This window comes from Dendrobates tinctorius, unplaced genomic scaffold, assembly GCF_039654945.1.
Source record: "Dendrobates tinctorius isolate UK_male_01 unplaced genomic scaffold, ASM3965494v1 ptg000039l, whole genome shotgun sequence".
Lineage (NCBI taxonomy): Eukaryota > Metazoa > Chordata > Amphibia > Anura > Dendrobatidae > Dendrobates > Dendrobates tinctorius.
The window spans coordinates 62,713,288-62,735,802 of record NW_027361707.1 but is presented as its reverse complement, the minus strand read 5'-3'; positions in this window follow the sequence as shown (position 1 = coordinate 62,735,802).

The window sequence follows — 22,515 nt, the reverse complement described above, 5'->3', positions numbered from 1 at the left end:
TCCTAACATCACTGCCCAGTACCATACACTTTTATTAAAGCAAAGTGCTCCGTGGCTTTCAGATCTTCCTGCTCCCGCATGGCTGGATCTTGAAATTGAAATCAATAAAGGTAAACACCCTAAACTCCTGATCAATAAAGCCATTTCCAATCTCCCGACCTGCGAACAGTCACATCCGTTATTCCAAGCAATTACTTCGGCTTGGTACAAAATAGCTAGAATTGACAGTCGTAGCCAGAAACGGTCTACGTTACATAAAGTACCTATAGCCTTTATTTACTCTTTCCTGGGTCTTACCGCACGCTATCAATGGGCCGATTTTAACATCCGAACATTGGGAGATATCTCGGAGGGTCCTAACCTTTTAAGTTTCAGCTCTATTAAAACTGTGTTCAAAGTACCATCCTCCGCCTTCCACGAATACATGTTATTAAAAGAATACGCAAAGACGTTTCTTAACAAGAAACCGAGATTTTCAGAGGCGTCCTTAAAGATTATGACCAACCCAATGCACCGGATCTTTTGAGGACATAAGTTTATTTATAATTGCTTTAATAAAGATTCATCTGTAACTAAGAGTTCTTATATGAACGCTTGGGAGAAATCCCTCAGCCTTTCTGTCTCCTCAGAGGAGTGGGAAGATGCTTTTACGTTTTCCAACAATGCCACAATTTCTATGCCCCTTCTGGAGTCGCACTTCAAAGTGTGCTCCAGATGGTACTACACACCATCTAGATTGGCTCATATGAACTCTTCAAATTCTCCACTTTGCTGGAGAACATGCGGTTTCAGGGGGGACCTGTTACATGTTTTCTGGAGCTGTCCTACAGTGATGGCTTTCTGGTCTGAGATTTCCTCTACCATTATTTCTAAACTCACAGGTTTTACATTTACTCTATCACCTCAATTTGCCTTACTTTCTCTGGATACCAAATGCTTAGATAGAACTCTGCAATCTATTGTCCTACACATTTGTATGGTGGCTAAGAACTGTATTGCCTTTCATTGGAAAAGCCCCACCTTACCCAATTCTAGTTCATAATCAAATTACTCTCTCAACACAGAGCACTGGAACTTAAATTTGCTTTATCTAATAATAGTTTCGGTAAGTTTTACCAGAAATGGTCTAGGTGGGACCAGGCCTTTCCACCCTCACTAGTCTAAATAGATCTAATAACCAGATTTTAGGCCTATGATATGTTATGTCGTTACACTGTCTCTTCTGATCCGTGTATCTTTATGACTTTATGATACTGCTATTTGTCAAGGGATGATTCCCTTGTTTTTCAGGCTAAAATGTTGCTAGCCTTTAACTATATGTTTTGTTATGTATGTTCTGTTTTGAGTTCTCCTTCCCCTTTCCTTCCCTCTTTCCTCGTTCCTTCCCCCCCTCCCTGCCCTTCCTTCTCCGTCCCTCCCTACACTTTAAATTTAAAAACCCAATAAACTGTTGGAAAAGAAATCAACACCATCATCTATTACATCTACCTGGAGTAAAGACACTGAGGCCATGTAAAAAATGCACACCATATAGATTTTTCTTGTTTGCAAATACATATCTCCAAAATTGACACACGAAACATGTGTCATTTCTGGAGCTATGTGTACACAAAAAAGAAAAGTGTATGGCGCAGTGTGTGTACAGCGCAGTGTGTGTAGGCGGCGAAAGACACATTAACCAAACATTATTTGAAAACAAAATATTCAATATTTATTTTTTTTTAAATAAAATTAATTTCACTTAGAAGGACGTTTGGGAGAAGTGTTGGATACTTTGGGGGTGTGGAGAGAGGATGAATGGCTGCAAACTGATGAAGGGTTTCTAGGTGAAGGTGCTACTAAATTACTGGGGGAAGGCAGGTCAGGCATGATAAAGGAGGAAGGTTGTGAAACATTTGAAGGAGAGGGGGGATTGAGTAACAAAGTCTTTTGTTTTTTCTTCCTTGGGGCAGGAGTCACCTGCCTGGAGCGACTAACACCGTGTGACCGCCTTCCATGGCTTGACCGCCTAGAGCTGCTGGTCCATGGACGATGTGAATAAAAAACAGAATGAGGGTCTCCCCTAGGGTGCTAGGTGGTGGCGCTGGCGGTGCTCCTTGTAGGTGAAATGGTGGTGTCAGTGCTCATGGAAGGTGAATTACGCCCGGTGCTTCTGGTGGGAGAAGTGTGGGCGGTGCTCCGATCTGGCGAAGTGGTGGCAGTGCTACTCAGATGTGTAGTTTTGGAGGTGCTATGAGGAGGCGAAGTGTTGGCGGTGATCCTTTGAAGACTAGTGGTGGCGGTGCTCCTATGAGAAGATGTGGTGGTGGTGGGGGTCCTCTGAAGAGTGGTGGTTGGGGTGCTCCTTGTATGGTGTGGAGTTGTGGTGGTGCTCTCATACATTGGAGAAGTGGCGGTGCTCCGATCCGGAGGTGTTCTTTCTGTGCGAACAGGTGAAGAGGTGGTGGCCCAACGAGATTTAGCGCTGGAGGTGCGTCAAGATGTGGTAACTGTGGCAGTACTGGTGCTCCAGACAGGAGCAGCACATGACATGGTGGTGGCGAAGGGGGTGGAATGTACAGCAGCACTCAACATTGGTGTGGTGTAGTGGTGCCCAGCTTGGCTAGGAATGCAGGTGGCTGTGCAGTCATATGCAGCAGAAGTCGGTACTGAGGTGAAGCGAGTCAGTGGTGGCACAGGTGGGAATGACAACACTGACTGCTGCACGTACTGATTCTTCTGCATAGCCTGCAAGTAAGCAGTGTTGCAGGCGTGTAACACAGTCAGCTGTTGCTCAGGACTAAGGTGATCCACCATGCCCTGTTCAATTTTACTAAAGAAATGGTGCGCTGGTCTATTGATGTCGGCCTCCAGCCGGTCAAGGCGCTGTGCGGAAGAATGGATGAGGTGTTCCATGTAGTTAAAACCACATTCCATTAGAGAAAATCCACTTTCCACTCTTTTGGACAGCGTCTTGAGACTGGCATGAAAGGCCTCTCTCAAGTACATGAACTCGGGCAAGACAGGCCTGTCCGAGGCCCTCTGCCGCTGGCGGGTAGTGCCCGCATAACCAGTGGCAGATACCTGGGAAAGGGGAACACCTGATTGACCAGCTTCCTGGTCACCAGCTGTCTGTGTTGCTGATCTGCAACTTGCTTCTTGGCTGTCGGTTGGCTGGGACGGGTACGAGGTCGATGGATGAGGAACCGGGACAGGTTGCAGGGTGCTGCTTCAGGTGCTGTGGAAAAAAAAGGTAAACATTAGTATCCAGCATTAACAAGACGGATCAGCTGTGGAATATAAATTAGGGTTAAGCCAAAAAAATTAAAAAATAAATAAATACTTACGCTCTGGTGGCAAGTACTGGTCGTAAGAATTCCAAGGCCCGATGATAGCGATACTTGGTTCTTGTCCTTGCAGAAGAGCCACTGCGAATCTGTCCCTCAGCACGAACATCAGTGTTGAAACGGTCCTTCATCGAGCTCCAACGTGTGCGGAATTTGTTCACTGTTGAAACAATGGTAAAGAAAAAAAAAATTAGGTTGTACCACACAATGATGGTATCTGCATTACCACACACACCTGAGTTGTCATCAATGCTGAATCACCAATAATTCAAATAAAAATGCATTCACTATTTAACCAGAGGGCACATGTGTGTTTACTGCAAGCAGATCTCTTGCAGTAAACACACATGTATCATCAGGATCAAGAGTGAACCATTAAAAAGACACAGCATGGCAATGAACAAGGCGTACACTATTGAACATGAGGACACATGTGTGTTTACTGCAAGCAGATCTCTTGCAGTAAACATACATGTATCATCAGGATCAAGAGTGAACCATAAAAAAGACGCAGCATTCAATACACAATGTGTACACTATTGAACCTGAGGACACATGTGTGTTTACTGCAAGCAGATCTCTTGCAGTAAACACACATGTATCATCAGGATCAAAAGTGAACCATTAAAAAGACACAGCATGACAATGCACAATGCGTACACTATTGAACCTGAGGACACATGTGTGTTTACTGCAAGAAGATCTCTTGCAGTAAACACACATGTATCATCAGGATCAAGAGTGAACCATAAAAAAGACACAGCATTCAATACACAATGCGTACACTATTGAACCTGAGGACACATGTCTGTTTACTGCAAGCCGATCTCTTGCAGTAAACACACATGTATCACCAGGATCAAGAGTCAATGCAGCTTCACACAACAGAGAAATACTTACTGAACGCCTTTTTGACATTTGCAGAGGCGCTGTCCCAGCCCTCCATCAATGTTGCAGCCACTTCATTCCATAGCCGCCGGGTCACCACAATGTCCTTGTACTGCTGGTCACGGCTGTCCCACAACGGCACACGCTCCTGGACAAGGCTGATAAGTTGCTCATTGTCTAGATAGATGTCCTCATCCCATTGTGGAACCTAGAAATGAAATACATTTAGAATCCTTGCATTTATGGAGATTGGTGACAGAGAAGAAAAAAAAAGGGGAGAAAAGCAGGACAGAAAGACCATAATCCAAAAATTAAAAAAAAAAAAATTAGGAAAAAACTTTCCTACCATGCGTCTCCTTCCCGCCATGCTTTGTGTACGCTGCTCCGGCTGCTCACCCTCACTTGGCTGGTCCGATGCTGAGGTCTGTAAAAGAAAATAAATAATTAAACAATTGGACAAGCAGGTATACTTCACAAGACAGCAAACTACTCACCTCACGCTCTGCGTCTGCCAATTCTTCTGCTGCTGGTGAGTATTCGGATCCAGAAGACAATCTAGCAAAATAAAAAAATAAACATTAGTACACATTATAATGGGAGTCAATGGGTAATCCGAGAATTTATCCGGCAGACCCAACAAAGAGGTCTGGAGGGCATTGAAAATGTGCAAATGTATGGAAAAAGTGCTGAAAAGCAAGGAGAACATCATGGGGAAAACCCTTGGAAGCATCTGTGACCTCGAGATCGCTGATGAGAATAATGGTGTAACACTTTTACTCCACTTTATGGACTGCCAGTAAAACATTCAAAATCAATTGAAATTGGAGTTTACATGAAAAAATGTTAAGAAACATTTTGTCCTGTTTAATGACTTCTATATAAGGCAAAATTTAAAAAGGATTTTTTTTAAATAATAATTTAAGCAAGCCAAAATTGAAACTTGTTGTAACAAATTGGAAATTTCAGTGCAATTTATAAAGGAAGCAATAACTGCCAAAAATGTCAAATTGTCATGTAGTGGTGCTCCTAGATGCATAAAGACTATGCATTAAGTGCAAAGTCATCTATAAATTGCATATAGGGTCATCCATTCAACACTGAAGGCACCAACTATAGTACTTCATTCAAATATTGTGAGCAAAGTATAATTGTGGTGTGCCTCCACTCATAAAAGGTCTGAACAGTGCAAAGCCTTCCAAAAATTACAAACAGGGGTATTTATACATCCAAATTACATGGTCTCTTTAAAATATAAAGAAACGTTACACCTATAGAAGGTCAATTTTGGTCTTCAAAATGTATCACAAACCAGGTTCTACAGTATATATCACAATAGTATTTTTTACCGAAATTTTTTCTGGACTGTACCAGGCCAATCGGTTATTAAAAATTTTAGCCTACCTTAATTTGGCACAAAGCATTTTAAACTGTATGGATGACTATCTGAATCCATAAAAAGTTTTGTAATTTTTTTATACTTTAAAACACCTGTGAAATGTAGCAAGAACTGGATTACAGTGTATGGATGAATCATTGAATCCATAAGCATTGTTATATAACATCAAAATGTAACAGAAAGCAAGTAAGACTGTATGGATCAGTAATTGAATCAAATTTCTCACTGCATTTTTGTAGTCTTGTATATCAATGGAATGTTCCACAGAGCATGGAATACAGTATGGATCAGTAATTTAATTCACACAAAATTTTCAATGCTTTGTAGTGTTATATACCATGAATGAGCACTATAATACCTAAAAACTTGCAAGTAATTGTGTCAAGGTTTAGATACCACCAAAATGTCCCCAAGAAGATGTAATACTCTATGGATCAGCAATATAATATTACAAACCTTTTTGGACAACTTTTTTGTGGGTTTGATACTAGGAATGAGCGAGCACTAAAATGCTCAGGCGTTCATTGCTCGAACTGAGCAATTCGAACTGAGCAATTCCTAACACTCTCATGCTTGTTTTGAGTAACAGGTATAATGGGTGTCAATGGAAAAGCTGAGCTTTTTAACAGCAGACCCTACAAAGAGATCTGGGGGGCAGTGAAAATTTTCAAACAGATGGGAAAAGTGCTGAGTTGAAGGAGAACAGCACAGGGAAGACGCTGTGGAAGCATCTCTGACTCCCAGATCCCTGCAGAGAACAATGGGATCACACACTTACTCCACTTTAATTAGTGACAATAAAACATTTCAAACCGACGAGAAATTGCATTTTACAGAAAAAAAATGTTAAGAAACATTTTTTCCTATATAATGACTTGTATAAAAGGTAACATTTAGAAAGGATTTAAAAAAATATATATATAATTTAAGTAGACTAAAATTTATTAATTTTATTAAAAAATAGGAAATGTCAATGTAGTTTTTGAAAGATGCAAGAACTGAAAAAAACAAGGGACTCAGATGCACTCTGTATTAGACATAAAGAGTGCCTCATACACATTCTGTTCAAATTGTTATGTGTTGGTACTCCTAGATTCATAATGGCAGTGCACTTTTGAGAGTTATATACCAACAAAATGCACTCCAGACCAAGGAATAGTCTGTGGGTGAGCAATACATTACATTTTTGACAATTTTTTTCAGGATTATATACAGTACCAACAAAATGTACTCCAGACCACAGAATAGTCTATGGGTGAGCAATATAATGTAATACCGATAAGGGTATGTGAACATATTTAGTAAAATGTCTGCACCATTTTTGCATCTCTTGGCAGGAAAAACGCAGCTGCAAAATTCACATTTTTGTTGCATTTTGGACTGCATCTTTGATTGATTGGAATGAAGTCAATGGTGAAAAATGCAAGGCAAAAACTGACATAGGATTGACAAGCAGCAAATTATTTTCTACACCAAATCTGCAAGTCAAAAATACTCAACGTGTGCATGACACATCAGGTTTCTCATTCTTTTTGTCAGGTTTTGTCACAAATCAGAAAAAAAGTGACAAAAACATATCAAATCTGAAATGTGTGCACACAGCCTAAATTTTTGAAGCAGATTTTTTTAAGGTTTATCTACAAACAAAATGTACTCTAGACTAGAGTTAATTGAATGCTTCAAAATTTGGTACCAATTACGATCGCCATCGAATATTGTGCTTGCGTTACTCGCTGAATACAGCTAAACATTATTGGAGTCAATGGGAGTAGAAATGAACGAATATGTTTAGAATCGATCATTAAACATAAATTCGGCTCAAATTGGGAGCCAGTATGGCAAGAATATCTCAAATTCAGATTTGGCAACCAAATCTGAACTTATTTGCTCAACTCTACTCCAGACCATGGAATAGTCTATGGGTGAACAATATAACACTGTTAAAATTTTGAACACGCTTTTTAATGGTTATTTATCAAGGAAATGTACAAAAGAATATGTAATTCCCCGTGAATGAGCAATATAATACCAATATATTTTGAGCAAGTTTTTTTTAGTTTTTTGAGGGTTATATAGCAAAGAAATTTACCCAAGAAAATGTAATAAGCTTTGTGTGAGCAATATAATACCGATGCATTTCTTGCCAAGTTTTTAAGGCTTTTAAGACAACAAAATATACTCCAGACCACGGAAGAGTCTACATGTGAGCTTTATAATATCGATAAATTTTTTACCAAGTTTTTGAGACTTTTAGACCATCAAAATGTACTCCAGACCACAGAATAATCTATGGGTGAACAATATAATACGGATTCATTATTAAGTAAGTTTTTTGAGGCTTATATATCAACTAAATATACCCAACAAGATGTAATATGGGTGAGAAATTTGATACCGATAAATTTTTAAAAAGTTTTTGTAGGCTTATACAGCAACTAAATGTACTCCAGACCACACAATAGTCTATAGGTAAGCAATATAATACTGATAAATTTTTTACATTTTTTTGGCGGCTTATATAGCAAAAAACTCTATAAAAGAAGATGTAATACCCTATGTATAAGCAATATATTACCACTAGATTTTGAACAAGTATTTTTGAGAATTGTATACTAACGAAATATACTCCAGACCAAGGTATAGTCTATGGGTGATCAATACAATAACAATAACATTTTGAAAGTTTTTTGAGGGTTATATACAATAAAATATACTCAAAAACACATAATACTGTATGATGCAGAGATGTAATCCAGCAACATTTTTAAATTTTTTTTTTTGCTTTATACATTACAAAAATGTACCATAAAACACAGAATAGTGTACGGGTAAAAAAAACCCCTTTTTTTCTACTGTTATATACCACCAAAATGTGACGGAAAGAATATAATACTGTATGGATTAGTAATCCAATCCAACTATTTTTGTATGCTTTTGTAAGTTTTACATACCACCATATTGCAACAATAATTGTGTTAAACTGTATGGATGAGTCAGTGAATCCATAAAAAAATTTTGAATGAAATATTTTGAAAGTGTAGATGATGTGCTTTTATAGTCAAATGCTTTGCAGAATGTGTAAAGCCAGACAGAAATTATGAGGCAGGCCATCCATAGATCCATTAGGTAACAACTGGCAGGCCTCATTAAAATATTAAATATTACTAACACATTATGTGCTGCTGTCATCTGTTGGTGTGGAAAAGTGTGGACTAATACAGGTTTTGTTCATTTTTATGAGTGCAAACCTGTCTGCATTCTCTGTTGACAGGCAAAAGTGCATGGCTGTTCTGACACCTCCAGCAAAAGTAAAAGTCTGCTCAGACAAGATGCTAGAGGCAGGGGAGCACAAAACCTCCAAGGCATAAAGGTAAAGCTCTTGCCAGGTGGCAATCTCTATACAGCCAAAACTTACCTTTGTCCACCATTTTGACGATTCTCCATTTCCTCTTCCTCCTTATTCCAAACCTCAGCCCATCCATGTAGGAGAGATGGGACCAAGGTTGTGTTTCAAATAGCCTGTGTTATGCTAGCCTCTAACATATGTTTCTCTTCTTCCTCCTCCTCAACGTCCACCTCCTCATTGTTATTCAATCCACACTGAGCTGATGAGATGAAGCTGGGCTGGCTACAATCTGTTTTATGTCTTCCGCCATCCCCACTGGGTCAAAATGCAAAGCATCATGTTTAATTGTAAGCAACGACTGTTTGAGTAGGCACACAAGTGGGATATTTGCCCTGACTATGACATCATCACCGCTCACCTTTTTTGTGGAGTCCTCAAAGTCTTGGAGATCCAAACACTATCAGACATCCATGCCCACTTTTCAGTTGTTATGTGTGGAGGCTGACCAGAATACCAACAGGCGGGTTGAAGTTGGATCTCAATCACTGGCCTCTTCTGCTCACAAAGCCTTGACAGAATATGCAGTGTGGAGTTCCAGTGCATGGTGATGTCACACACCAGTTGGTGAGCTGGCACTTGCATGCACTGCTGCAGCACTGCCAGAGCCAACTTGTGGAAATGGGCGCTGACATGGAGTATCTTAACTACAGATGAGCTAACTTGTTTGGAAATTCATCACAAACCTCACATATTCGGATTACTTCTCATATTCCAAATCACTTTCCTCAAAATTGGCAAAATTCTGTCTAAGTTCGTCAAATCGTCGAGATTCCATTAATGCTTTTGCTAGACTTTGGTTAGGATAGTGGTGCTGCATGATGAGTGTGAGGACATGTTTGGTAAGGGGAGAAGTTAGGGAGAGGTCAAAGGAGCAGCGGACTGTTATTCTTTTTTTTAATAACTTAATTTGTGGAGATTCTGACAGCCAATCAGAGCACAAAAACCATTCACAACATTCAGACACAATGGCTTGTATCTTTGACTGCCGAAGCCACATGTCCCTCTCCATATAAAAAGTGGACATGTGGATTTGAAGCCTTTTTGTAAGTGCATTAGCACAGTGAGGCTGCTGCAACTAGTCAAATAGTTAGCTAGGCAGTTTTGATGAGCGAGAATTAAAATACTTGGGTCCTGATTGCTCAGGTCAAGCAAATTGGAATGCTTGGGTGCTCTACTCAAGCAATGAGCCCAATGTGAGTCAATGGGAAAACCGAGCATATTTGCCGTGACCCACCCCGGGGGGGTCTAAAAACATATGAAATCGATGGGAACAGTGCTCAAATGACATAAGAGCACCATGGGAAAGACCCCTGGAAGCATTTCTGATTCCCAGGTCACAGCTATGAACAGTGTTGTCAGAGTCTTTTGCCACTTTTACAGGCACACAATAAAATATACAAAAACATAACCAAAATGTTTTTTCCTGGGAAATATGTGAAGAAACATCCTTTCCAGGGTAATGATAGGCATGTAAGGCAAAATAAATCACACAAAACAAAAATGTTCCTCCACCACTATGGGCTATGTTCACATGTAGCGTTTTTGATGCATTTCTCAACTTTAGCATTGCTTTCAACCAAAAGAAATGCATTCACGCGAAATGTCATTTGCACATCTTACAACCTTATTTGGCCATGTGGTGTGTGACACATCATCAGACACATCCTGTTTCATTTGTGAAAGAGGGACTCTGAAAGTCAAAAAGCCTTTTTTATAGGGTCAGAAGTCGACCCTCAGTATTCTTAGAGAGCCATCAGCCGGCTATGCTTTGTTGTTCCCATTATTAAACAGTGGGTCTCTTATACTGCTATTGCATAAGCAGTGAGTGACAGGCCTGCCCAAAATTTGGATGCACCACAATAACCCGTTGAACAGACATGCTGGATGGCCACATGAAACCAAATTTCCCATTATTAGTCATTTGGCACTCCCATAATGTTTGCTCATGAACTGAATGCAATACCTACTCCAAATTTGGACACATTCCAATAACTCATTGAACAGGTGTCCTGGATGGCCACATGAAGACAAAGTTCCCATTATTCAATTAATACTCCTATATTGTTTGCTTATGCATTGAATGCTTTGCCTGTGCTGCACAAAAGTTACACGCACCCCAATAAACCTTTGAACCGAGGTACTGGATCTCCACATGAAAAAAAAGTTCCCATTATTACAGTAGTCATTTGGTACTCCATAAAGTTTGCCCATGAAGTGAATGCAAGGCCTGCCCCAAATTTTCATGCACCCCAATCCCCCTTGGAATAACTGTGGATGATGGCCTCCTAAAAATGTTTTCCGAGTTTAAAGGAGCGAGTCTCTTATACTTGTAATGCCCATACACTAAGTGTATGGGCTGCCAAACATTTCCCCCTGGAGGGTACACCTCAGCATACTGTGTAAACATTTTTGTACGGGCATCATCAACATCCTTGAAAAAAATAACTTGGCTGCTGCATCATGAAACACGCTCACCCTGGTGATCTAGTGGTGGTGTCAGAAGAAATGTGAAAGATGGCCTCCTAAAAATGATTTCCCAGTTTAAAGGAGCAGGTCTCCTATACTGGTAATGCCAATACACTAAGTGTATGGGCTGACAATCATTTCCCCCTGCGGGTTACACATAATGTGTAAAAAAAAATTTACGGACACAAAAAACACCCTTTCACACAATAACGTGGCTGTTGCATCATGGACCATGGTTACCATGGTGATCTAACGGTGGTGACTGTTGAGTATGAAGAGATGGAGGTGGATAACAGCAAACACCCAAATCAGGAAGCGCATACCCATGTGCGGTTGTGAAGAGGTGCATGGGAATAAACCTACAAAAAAATGACCCTTGATTTGAGGTTATGTTTTGCTGATATCATTCGGTGGTGTAGAGAAGTCTGGCCCTATCTAGCCTTTGTTAATTTTTAAAAGAGTCAGCCTGTCAGCATTTTCAGCTGACAGGCGGATGCGCTTATCAGTTATAATATCACCAGTGGCACTAAAAACCTGCACTAACAAAACACTACCAGCAGGGGAGGCCAGGACCTCCAAGGTTTCGAGATCTAGATCTTTCCATGTGTCCAGCTTCGATACCCAATAATTAAAAGGCACAGGGGAATCACAAAGGACATTGATACGGTCAGCAAGGTATTCCCTCAGCATCATCCAAAACTTTGCACTCCTTATGAGAGTATCCAACACCTCAGGGCCAGTGCGATGGGAGGGTCTGAGAAAGCTCTCCCAGAACTTTGCCAGTGTTCCCCTGTCTCTGCTGGATTGGAATTGTGTCTATCTCACCTGTACTCCTTGGTTGTCCAACGAACTGTGACCTATGCTGCCAGCGTTTTCAGATGGGAATTTTTTTAATAATTCAGCAACAGTGACCTTCTGGTACTGCACCATTTTAGCACACTTGTCTGCCTCTGGAAGAAGAGATTGAAAGTTCTCCTTGTAGCGTGGGTCTAGAAGTGTCACCAACCAGTAATGACTGTCACCCAAAATTTGGAGAATAGGATGGTCACGGGATTGATAGCGCAACATAAAGTCAACCAAGCATGCCAGACTGCTAACAGGCAAGACTTCCGTGTGCTCACCAAGAGGACGACAGACCATGCTCTCTTCCTCCTCCTCCTTCCTGTCCTCAGGCCATCCATGCTGAACAGACGATATGACAGTTGTGCTTGTAGCACCATCTATAGCGCATGAAAGTAGCTCCCATTCTTGGTCCTCCTCCTCCTCTTCCTCATTGTCAACCAATCCATGTTGGGATGACATGAGGCTGGGCTGTGTATAACTCTGCATGGTTCCTTTCTCCATCTCATCGTGCTCCACCTGCAATGCATCCTCTTTCATTGTGAGCAGACATGTTTTCAGAATACAGAGAAGCGGGATGGTGATGCTAATTATGGCATCATCGCCGCTAACCATCTTGGTGTACTCAAAGTTTTGTAGGATGGTAAATATGTTTGACATCCATATTCACTCCAGAGGTCTTGTGTGTGAAGTGTGAACTGAATACCGACGGCTTTGTTAATGCTGGTAGTCAACAACTGCCCTCTTCTGCTCACAAGTCCTTTCCAACATATGCAGTGTAGAGTTCCAATGCATGGGGACATCACACACCAGTCGGTGAGCCAGAAGCTGCAAATGCAGCTGAAGTACAGCAAGGGTGGCAGACGATGTAGCTGACTTTCTAAAAAGGGGACATAGGTGGGGTACTTTCACAAGCAGATCCAGCAGCTCCGGGTAGCTTTTGAGAAACCGTTGAACAATGAGGTTAAGCACATGGGCCAGGCATGGTACGTGTGTGAGCTCGACTCACCTATAAGCCGCCACCAGGTATTGGCCATTGTCACACATGACCATGCCTGACTGCAGGTTCAGCATTGTCAGCCGGAGTCAGCTAAAGAGCACCAAACATGCAGGGCGGGGACCCGAGCTTCCGCCGAATAATCCTGGAAAAGCTCAGCGCTCGCCGAGCACCGTGAGTGCAGCGATGCTCGGGCAAGTAACGAGCATTCCTGAGTATGCTCGCTCATCACTACTAGGCAGTTATTCTCAGCTCATTCAGATAGATCGAATCATATGTCAAATTGACCTCCCAGCAAATATATATGGTGTGCAAATTTGTGGTGCATCAACAAGTCTCCACTTCAGCATATAAATCCATAGTACTGCTGACTCTGTGCTAAAGTAACCAGTTGCCACTTCAGTATATAAATCCTTTGTGCTAATTGTGTGGTCCAGCCACTAGTGCACATTTCAGCATCTAAATTCTTTGTGCTATATGTGTGGTACAGGAACCAGTTCTCCTTTCAGCATCTAAATCATTTGTGATAATTGTGTGGTCCAGCCACCAGTCCACATTTCAGCATCTAAATCCTTGGTGCTAATGTAATGTGCATGTACTCGCCTGCTCCCTTCCCTGCCCAGGAGCTGTGATATAATCAGACCTTGTTCCTGCACATTCAGACATAGCCATTATACAGTACATAGCAGGGTCACGTTTATAAGATTATCTCAGCACAGGAGCATTGTATTTAATCACATCCAATTGTGAAGTTATTATTAATCCAAAATTCATTGACTAAAATTAACTTTTGTTCATGGGAAAAAACCTTTAATACCATCGTAATGTAACACAAAGCATGTTAAACTTTAAGGATGACAAATTCAATCCAGTAACTTTTTTGACATTTTTTATTTGTTTAATAACATCATAAGGTAGCACAAACCACGCTATACTGTATGGATGACAATTTTTTTATCCCCCCAGAAAAAATCCTCAGAAAAAATGTGGTCATGTGCAGCAGCTATATATTTAGCAATGGACTGCAAAGCCCTAAGCTCTGCCTAGAGGATGTATTCTGCCACTCTCCCTCCTCCAGCAGCTGACCCTAGACTAAATGCAGAATGTGCTGCATTGAAACTGCAAAACACAACATTAGCCCTTAGAAGGACTTTTAGTATGATAGTTCAGCAAAGTATCACCTTTAGAAAACTCTGATTCCCAAACTGTGCACAGAGGCCTGTACAACTACTCTCTCCCATCAATAAGAATTTTCCCTGAACTGTTAATTGGCATCAGTGTGCTGAGTATTGCAGCACTAGTCAATTTAAAACCTCTGATGAGGTAATATGGCCAGCCAATCGCAGTAATGCCACTACCAAGATGGCTATGAAATTACAATGACTCTCAGGCAATCCCTGCATATTTATTGGCTGTGAAACAGGCACCAAACATGTGGGGAAAGGATTTGAGCATTGAATCTGAGCACCAGCCAGTGCCCGGTAATAGCTAAGCACATGCAAGAACACAGATACTCGAGTGATATCCAAGTATCACCAAGCACATTCGCTCATCACTACTGTGCGTACAAACACATTTTTCTACCCTTATGCACCCATGTCTGAGATAGTACTATGCATACAAACAAATGTTTCTACTCTATTGCATCCATGTCTCTGATAGTACTGTGAGTCAAAATACATTTATCTACTGTTTGCACCTGTGTTTGACAGTACTGTGCATATAAACAAATTTTTCAACTCTGTTGGTACACATTTATCAGGCTCCTTCTCCAGATTAAAACACAGATTCTCTGTACTCCAAGGACACAAGCATGTAACAGGGCCATGCGGCACACAGGGGTGGTCAGAAGGGAGAGTGGGTCGCTGTGTGGGAAGGTCCAGAAGCATCAGATATAGAGCAAATACTCCTTGCATGGTGAGGGTGAGATGAATGTCCTCCAGAGAACACCAGGGCTGCCCTGGCTCATCAACCATGGCACTAAAATCAATGCACTGGGTCATTTTGGAGAGAGGCAAGGGCATGGGAAACAATGCGGTTCCTCTGTCATCCTTAGACCTGCCTCAACTGCGGAAGTCCTTTTTTAACTTGTCTTGCACTTACCGCCATTTTGCTTACTTTTGAAGACCCCAAACCCTTACTATGACCATTTTACAGCCATTTTAAAGTACCAAAATTTTGGTCGTCAATGACTTTTATAGGGTTCGGTATTGGTTTCAATTTCGGATACTGAACTTTGAATTCTAGTTTGGCCAAATCCGATAAACCCTTACATCTACAGGTTCACTTATGCCTGTTAAAGGTGCTTCAAACCCTTTTCTCTGTTCTATGATGTTGCTAAAGCATCTAACCATAAGCTGCTAATACCATCACTCAAGAGTAAAGATGAACGGTTAGATCTGCCAACAATTGACTTCAAGTCAAATTTTCCTGAAAATTTGGGCTGCACCCAGAAAGCGAAAAAAAAAATGGCCTACACCTTTCCACAAATTTGTGAAGACTGTATCATCCAGAGACCTTTTATTGGCTGGCATTTATTTTGTGATCTTCGCAATTTTAATTGCAAAGTGTTTGAATTTGCGTAAAATCATTAATTTTAGGAAATTCAACCTAAATTTGATATTTGATGGATCAACCCTCTCATCTCTACATCTATTCCCTGCTGTGGCAAACTGTATGAGGGGTGAAATGTGTGTCAGGGTAGATGGAGGTTATACTTTGTAGAAGTTATGGATAAGCACTTACTATGAATGATCATTGATCATGGCCATTTTGCCTGCCATTCATTTTCTATGGGAGATGTCCCTCTTAAGACATAAATGACTGAAAGATTTCCTGCACTTAGTTGATAGCACTTTACAATCATACCTTATCATCATGTCTGTTCTGATTAGGATTACCATGTATGATAAATTTACCTTATAATATTTTTATTGTTATATTCTTTTTTGTTTTTACATCACATTGATAATAAATCATTGTCGTGCTGTGATTGTGAATTACTGTGAAATTTGCTCAATAGTCACACTTCCTTTAGGATTTTGTCACACCACTGGTGTTCCACCTCATCTTGTAATTTCTCTTGCTGACCTTTTTTCGTTCTAATTAATTTTAAACATTATCTTTCAAGAAAATATTACATTTAATACCCAGTGGATAATTTTGTGTTACTCCAATTGTTCTCTTGTGCGCAATCTCTACAGTATATGGGAGTACTTCACCTTGTTATTACATCAATTACTTGTGAGGGAACTTCTTATTTACTATGTCATTAAAGTTAAGTTATTAATTTATAAAATAAATCAAATATATAAAATGTTTTCAGAATATAATATTGATATCTGCTATGTCAATTTTTTGATTACCTATCCTACATTGCTGGCTCAAAAGTACCAAAAGAGCCCCTCTAAAGTCTAATCTAATATTCTGTTAATAAATGATATTTAAGTTTTTTGATAAAATGTTTGGATATGTCTCTCTTTGAATCATGAAAAATATTAATGGAAATAGTGGCTTAACTGTACTGCTGATGTTGACAAACTGGAGAATCAAGGAGACGGAGGATGTTTCTAAGGCTGGAGTCACACTCAGTGTATAAAAAAAATCGGTCTGATTTTGACAGTCGAGAATCGCACCAATGTTCTCCGTACAGTGATCCTTATGAAATCCGCTTGCAATGCGAGGATGCGACTTCCTCACATCTAAGTATCCGTGTGACATCCGTATGGCATCCGTTATTTTCTCGCACCCTTGCAAAATGGACATTTAACGGATCCATGGCCTGAAATGAATTAAAATCATAATCATCATCCCTATTTATTGCCTCAACAACAGGTGACACCCTCCAATCTTTGCACTAGAGTCCATGCTTGTGTTGTGTTGAGTCCATGCTTTGTGTCAAACATGTCAGACAAGTTCTTCCAGTATTGTCGGAAGAGCATGCCCATGTTTGACATTCTGATGGAGACAGTGAGCCCTGGCATCACCTTCAAGGACACCAAGATGCGCAAGTGTATTTCCGCAGAGGAGCGTCTTTTACTTACATTACGGTATGTATTCATCCTCTTTGTTGATGATGTATTTTACTTGTGTTTTATTGAAATACACTTATCCATTCCTTTTGTTGTATTTTTTTTCCTTTTTATTTCCCTTTTTTTAGTTTCACATTTTGCCTTTGCCATTATGTGCTGCTTTGAATAGGAGCAAAGGCATTGAATTGTTTTTGATTTAATAAAGGCAGGGATTATATTCTACTGGCCATAACTTTTAGGAATGCCTAAACTTTTTTTTTTGAGCCATGGATATGTTTTTTTCATTTTCTTCCCTTATAGATTCCTTTCCACTAGTCTCTCCTATGCGGATCTTCATCTTGAATTTTTAATTGACAAATCCACCATCTCAGGCATTGTTCATTCTACATGCTCTGAAATATAGTCCTGACTGCATCAATCTGTCTTGCCTGAGCCCAAACTACAAGACTGGCTGTGGATAGCCCGTGGCTTTAAGGAAACGTGCCACTTTACAAACTGTATTGGAACCCTGGATGGGAAGCACATACGTGTGCATAAGCTGCCAAACTCAGGCTCCCAATTTAATAATTACAAACAGTATTTTTCTGTAGTGCTATTGGCCCTGATTGACAGTGCCTACAGGTTTATAATTGTAGATAATGGGGCCTATGGAAGAACTGGAGACTCCAGAGTCTTCAATTCTTCCATAATGAGTCAGCGGCTGCGCAATAAGGAGTTGGACCCCCCACCTACACGTCAGCTACCATGGTCTACTATGGAAGCCTTGCCATATGTAATGGTTGCAGATGAGGCCTTTCAATTAACATGCCATGTCATGAGGCCCTATCCACTTAGAGGCCTGGACCACTGATGCAGAATCCTTAATTTTCACCTATCCCGCGCACAACGACTGGTGGAGTGTGCCTTTGGCATTCTTTGTGCCAAATTGTGGGTCCAGCAGTCAGCCCTTCAACTTAGTGAAGTAAATGTGAATGAGGTTATTAAAGCCTGTGTGATACTTCACAACTTCAACAGAATCCATGACTGTACATCAAATGATGAAGTTGTGGATGGAAATAATGGCATGGCAACTACACATATACTTCATGCACATAGCACTCATCCATATTCCTCTCTAGTGGGACTCCGGCCTAAGTGGTATATTTTCAACATATTTCAAAATCATCCTACTTCTTCATGAGGAAAAACCACCTCTGATCTGTCCTTTGTCGATGAAGTCAGATTACTTTGAAACGCGCTAACAATAAATAGCTTAGAAACATCCTTGGTCTTCTTGATTCTCCATTTAGTCTTCAGCAGCAGTGCAGTTTACGCACTATTTCCATTACTGATTTTCAGCAGACTCCACCTGTGTGCTTGCAACAGCTGATATTTTCAGCTATTACAGTTGTGATCACACAACCTCATCAGGTGAGCACTTTTCTGCCCCTGATATCCTCCATCACCGAATAAGATCCTTGTTACAATTCATCTTTGGATTTGTGGCAGCTCTGGTTTTTATATAAGTTAAATTTAGCTTTTTTTGCTTTTTGGGCCAGCAAGGGCTAATGTCAATATCCTTGCTGGCAGCTGCCTTGTTGCTTGTCAGCTGATGTGGGTGGTGACCACTCCCATCATCCTTTAATTAGTCACATTATGCATCAGCTGACTGTCTGTAGCATAGTTTTCTTTGCAGACCAGCCTGGAGTTAGGAGTGCTTTGGTGTCAGTGGTATAGCTGCTGCAGCTGGGGAGTTTTTGGATATATGATGCCATATCCTCTACTGTTTAGAGCTTGGCAGCAGAGCAAGTCATTGATTATTATTTCCTTTATTTGTCTGTCTTGAGTTTTACCATCTGCAGTGGTGATGCTGGCATCCTTGTCAGCCAGTGCACTAGACAGGGTATATTGAGGTGACAAGCAGGCACCAGGCATGTGATCGTGATGGGGTGGAAAGACCTGCCTAGGGTGTTAGGGATAGTTTAGGCACACAGGTTGGAGTCAGAAAAAAACAAAGAAATGGAGTGCTGAGTTCATATATATATATATATATACAGTCATGGCCAAAAGTATTGACACCCCTGCAATTCTGTCAGATAATACTCAGTTTCTTCCTGAAAATGATTGCAACCACAAATTCTTTGGTATTATTATCTTCATTTAATTTGTCTTAAATGAAAAAACACAAAAAGAAATGTCCTAAAGCCAAATTGGATATAATTCCACACCAAACATAACAAAGAGGGTGGACAAAAGTATTGGCACTGTTCGAAAAATCATGTGATGCTTCTCTAATTTGTGTAATTAATAGCTTCTATAACTTACCTGTGGCACCTAACAGGTGTTGGCAATAACTAAATCACACTTGCAGCCAGTTGACATGGATTACAGTTGACTCAACCTTTGTCCTGTGTCCTTGTGTGTACCACATTGAGCACGGAGAAAAGAAAGAAGACCAAAGAACTGTCTGAGGACTTGAGAAACCAAATTGTGAGGAAGCATGAGCAATCTCAAGGCTACAAGTCCATCTCCAAAGATCTCAATGTTCCTGTGTCTACCATGCGCAGTGTCATCAAGGAGCTTAAAGCCCATGGCACTGTGGCTAACCTCCCTAGATGTGGCCGGAAATGAAAAATTGACAAGAGATTTCAACGCCAGATTTTGCGGATGTTGGATAAAGAACCTCCACTAACATCCAAACAAGTTCAAGCTGCCCTGCAGTCCGAGGGTACAACGGTGTCAATCCGTACTATCCGTCGGCATCTGAATGAAAAGGGACTGTATGGTAGGAGACCCAGGAAGACTCCACTTCTTACCCGAGACATAAAAAAGCCAGGCTGGAATTTGCCAAAACTTACCTGAAAAAGCCTAAAACATTTTGGAAGAATGTTCTCTGGTCAGATGAGACGAAAGTAGAGCTTTTAGGGCAAAAGCATCAACATAGAGTTTACAGGAGAAAAAAGAGGCATTCAAAGAAAAGTACACGGTCCCTATAGTCAAACATGGCGGAGGTTCCCTGATGTTTTGGGGTTGCTTTGCTGCCTCTGGCACTGGACTGCTTGACCGTGTGCATGGCATTATGAAGTCAGAAGACTACCAACAAATTTTGCAGCATAATTTAGGGCCCAGTGTGAGAAAGCTGGGTCTCCCTCAGAGGTCATGGGTCTTCCAGCAAGACAATGACCCAAAACACACTTCAAAAAGCACTAGAAAATGGTTTGAGAGAAAGCACTGGAGACTTCTAAGGTGGCCAGCAATGAGTCCAGACCTGAATCCCATAGAAAACCTGTGGAGAGATCTAAAAATGGCAGTTTGGAGAAGGCACCCTTCAAATATCAGGGACCTGGAGTAGTTTGCCAAAGAAGAATGGTCTAAAATTCCAGCAGAGCATTGTAAGAAACTCACTGATGGTTACCGGAAGCGGTTGGTCGCAGTTATTTTGGCTAAAGGTTGTGCAACCAAGTATTAGGCTGAGGGTGCCAATACTTTTGTCCGGCCCATTTTTGGAGTTTTGTGTGAAATGATCAATGTTTTGCTTTTTGCTTCATTCTCTTTTGTGTTTTTTCATTTAAGACAAATTAAATGAAGATAATAATACCAAAGAATTTGTGTTTGCAATCATTTTCAGGAAGAAACTGAATATTATCTGACAGAATTGCAGGGGTGTCAATACTTTTGGCCATGACTGTATATATATATATGTCGCCCAGAAGATGATCAGAGAGATGGGGTTATCACAGTGCAGAGAAATCACTCGTGACAAATGTGTACCCAGATATACTGGGTCTATTACATGAGATCACCTATTAGCTTTCGCTCTAATGCTATACCTCCAAGGAAATCAGACATATATATATATATACATATATATAGTACAAACCAAAAGTTTGGACACACCTTCTCATTCAAAGAGTTTTCTTTATTTTCATGACTATGAAAATTGTAGATTCACTCTGAAGGCATCAAAACTATGAATTAATACATATGGAATTATATAATTAACAAAAAAGTGTGAAACAACTGAAAATACTGTATGTCTTATATTCTAGGTACTTCAAAGTAGCCACCTTTTGCTTTCATTACTGCTTTGCACACTCTTGGCATTCTTTTGATGAGCTTCAAGAGGTAGTCCTGGAAATGGTTTTCACTTCACAGGTGTGCCCTGTCAAGTTTAATAAGTGGGATTTCTTGCCTTATAAATGGGGTTGGGACCATCAGTTGTGTTGCGCAGAAGTCTGGGGGATACACAGGTGATAGTCCTACTGAATAGACTGTTAGAATTTGTATTATTCACCTCTGCTGCGGAGGATAAGTTCATCCGAGTCACCAGCCTCAGAAATCACAGGTTAACAGCAGTTCAGATTAGAGACCAGGTCTAGCAGCAGACACATCTCTGCAACAACTGTTACGAGGAGACTTTGTGCAGCAGGCCTTCATGGTAAAATAGCTGCTAGCAAATCACTGCTAAGGACAGGCAACAAGCAGAAGAGACTTGTTTGGGCTAAAGAACACAAGGAATGGACATTAGACCAGTGGAAATCTGTGCTTTGGTCTGATGAGTCCAAATTTGAGATCTTTGGTTCCAACCACCGTGTCTTTGTGCAATGCAGAAAAGGTGAACGGATGGACTCTACATGCCTGGTTCCCACCAAGAAGCATGAAGGAGGAGGTGTGTAGGGGATTTATTCAAAATTGAAGGCATACTGAACCAGCACGGCTACCACAGCATCTTGCAGCAGCTTGCTATTCCATCCAGTTTGCGTTTAATTGGACCATCATTTATTTTTCAAAAGGACAATGTCCCCAAACACACCTCCAGGCTGTGTAAGGGCTATTTGACCAAGAAGGAGTGTGGTAGGGTCCTACGCCAGATGACCTGGCCTCCACAGTCACCAGACCTGAATCCAATCGAGATGGTTTGGGGTGAGCTGGACTGCAGAGTGAAGGCAAAAGGGCCAACAAGTTCTAAGCATCTCTGGGAACTCCTTCAAGACTGTTGGAAGACCATTTCCAGTGACTACCTCTTGAAGCTCATCAAGAGAATGCCAAGAGTGTGCAAAGCAGTAATCAAAGTAAAAGGTGGCTACTTTGAAGAACCTAGAATATAAGACATATTTTCAGTTGTTTCACACTTTTTTGTTAATAATATAATTCCACATATGTTAGTTCATAGTTTTGATGTCTTT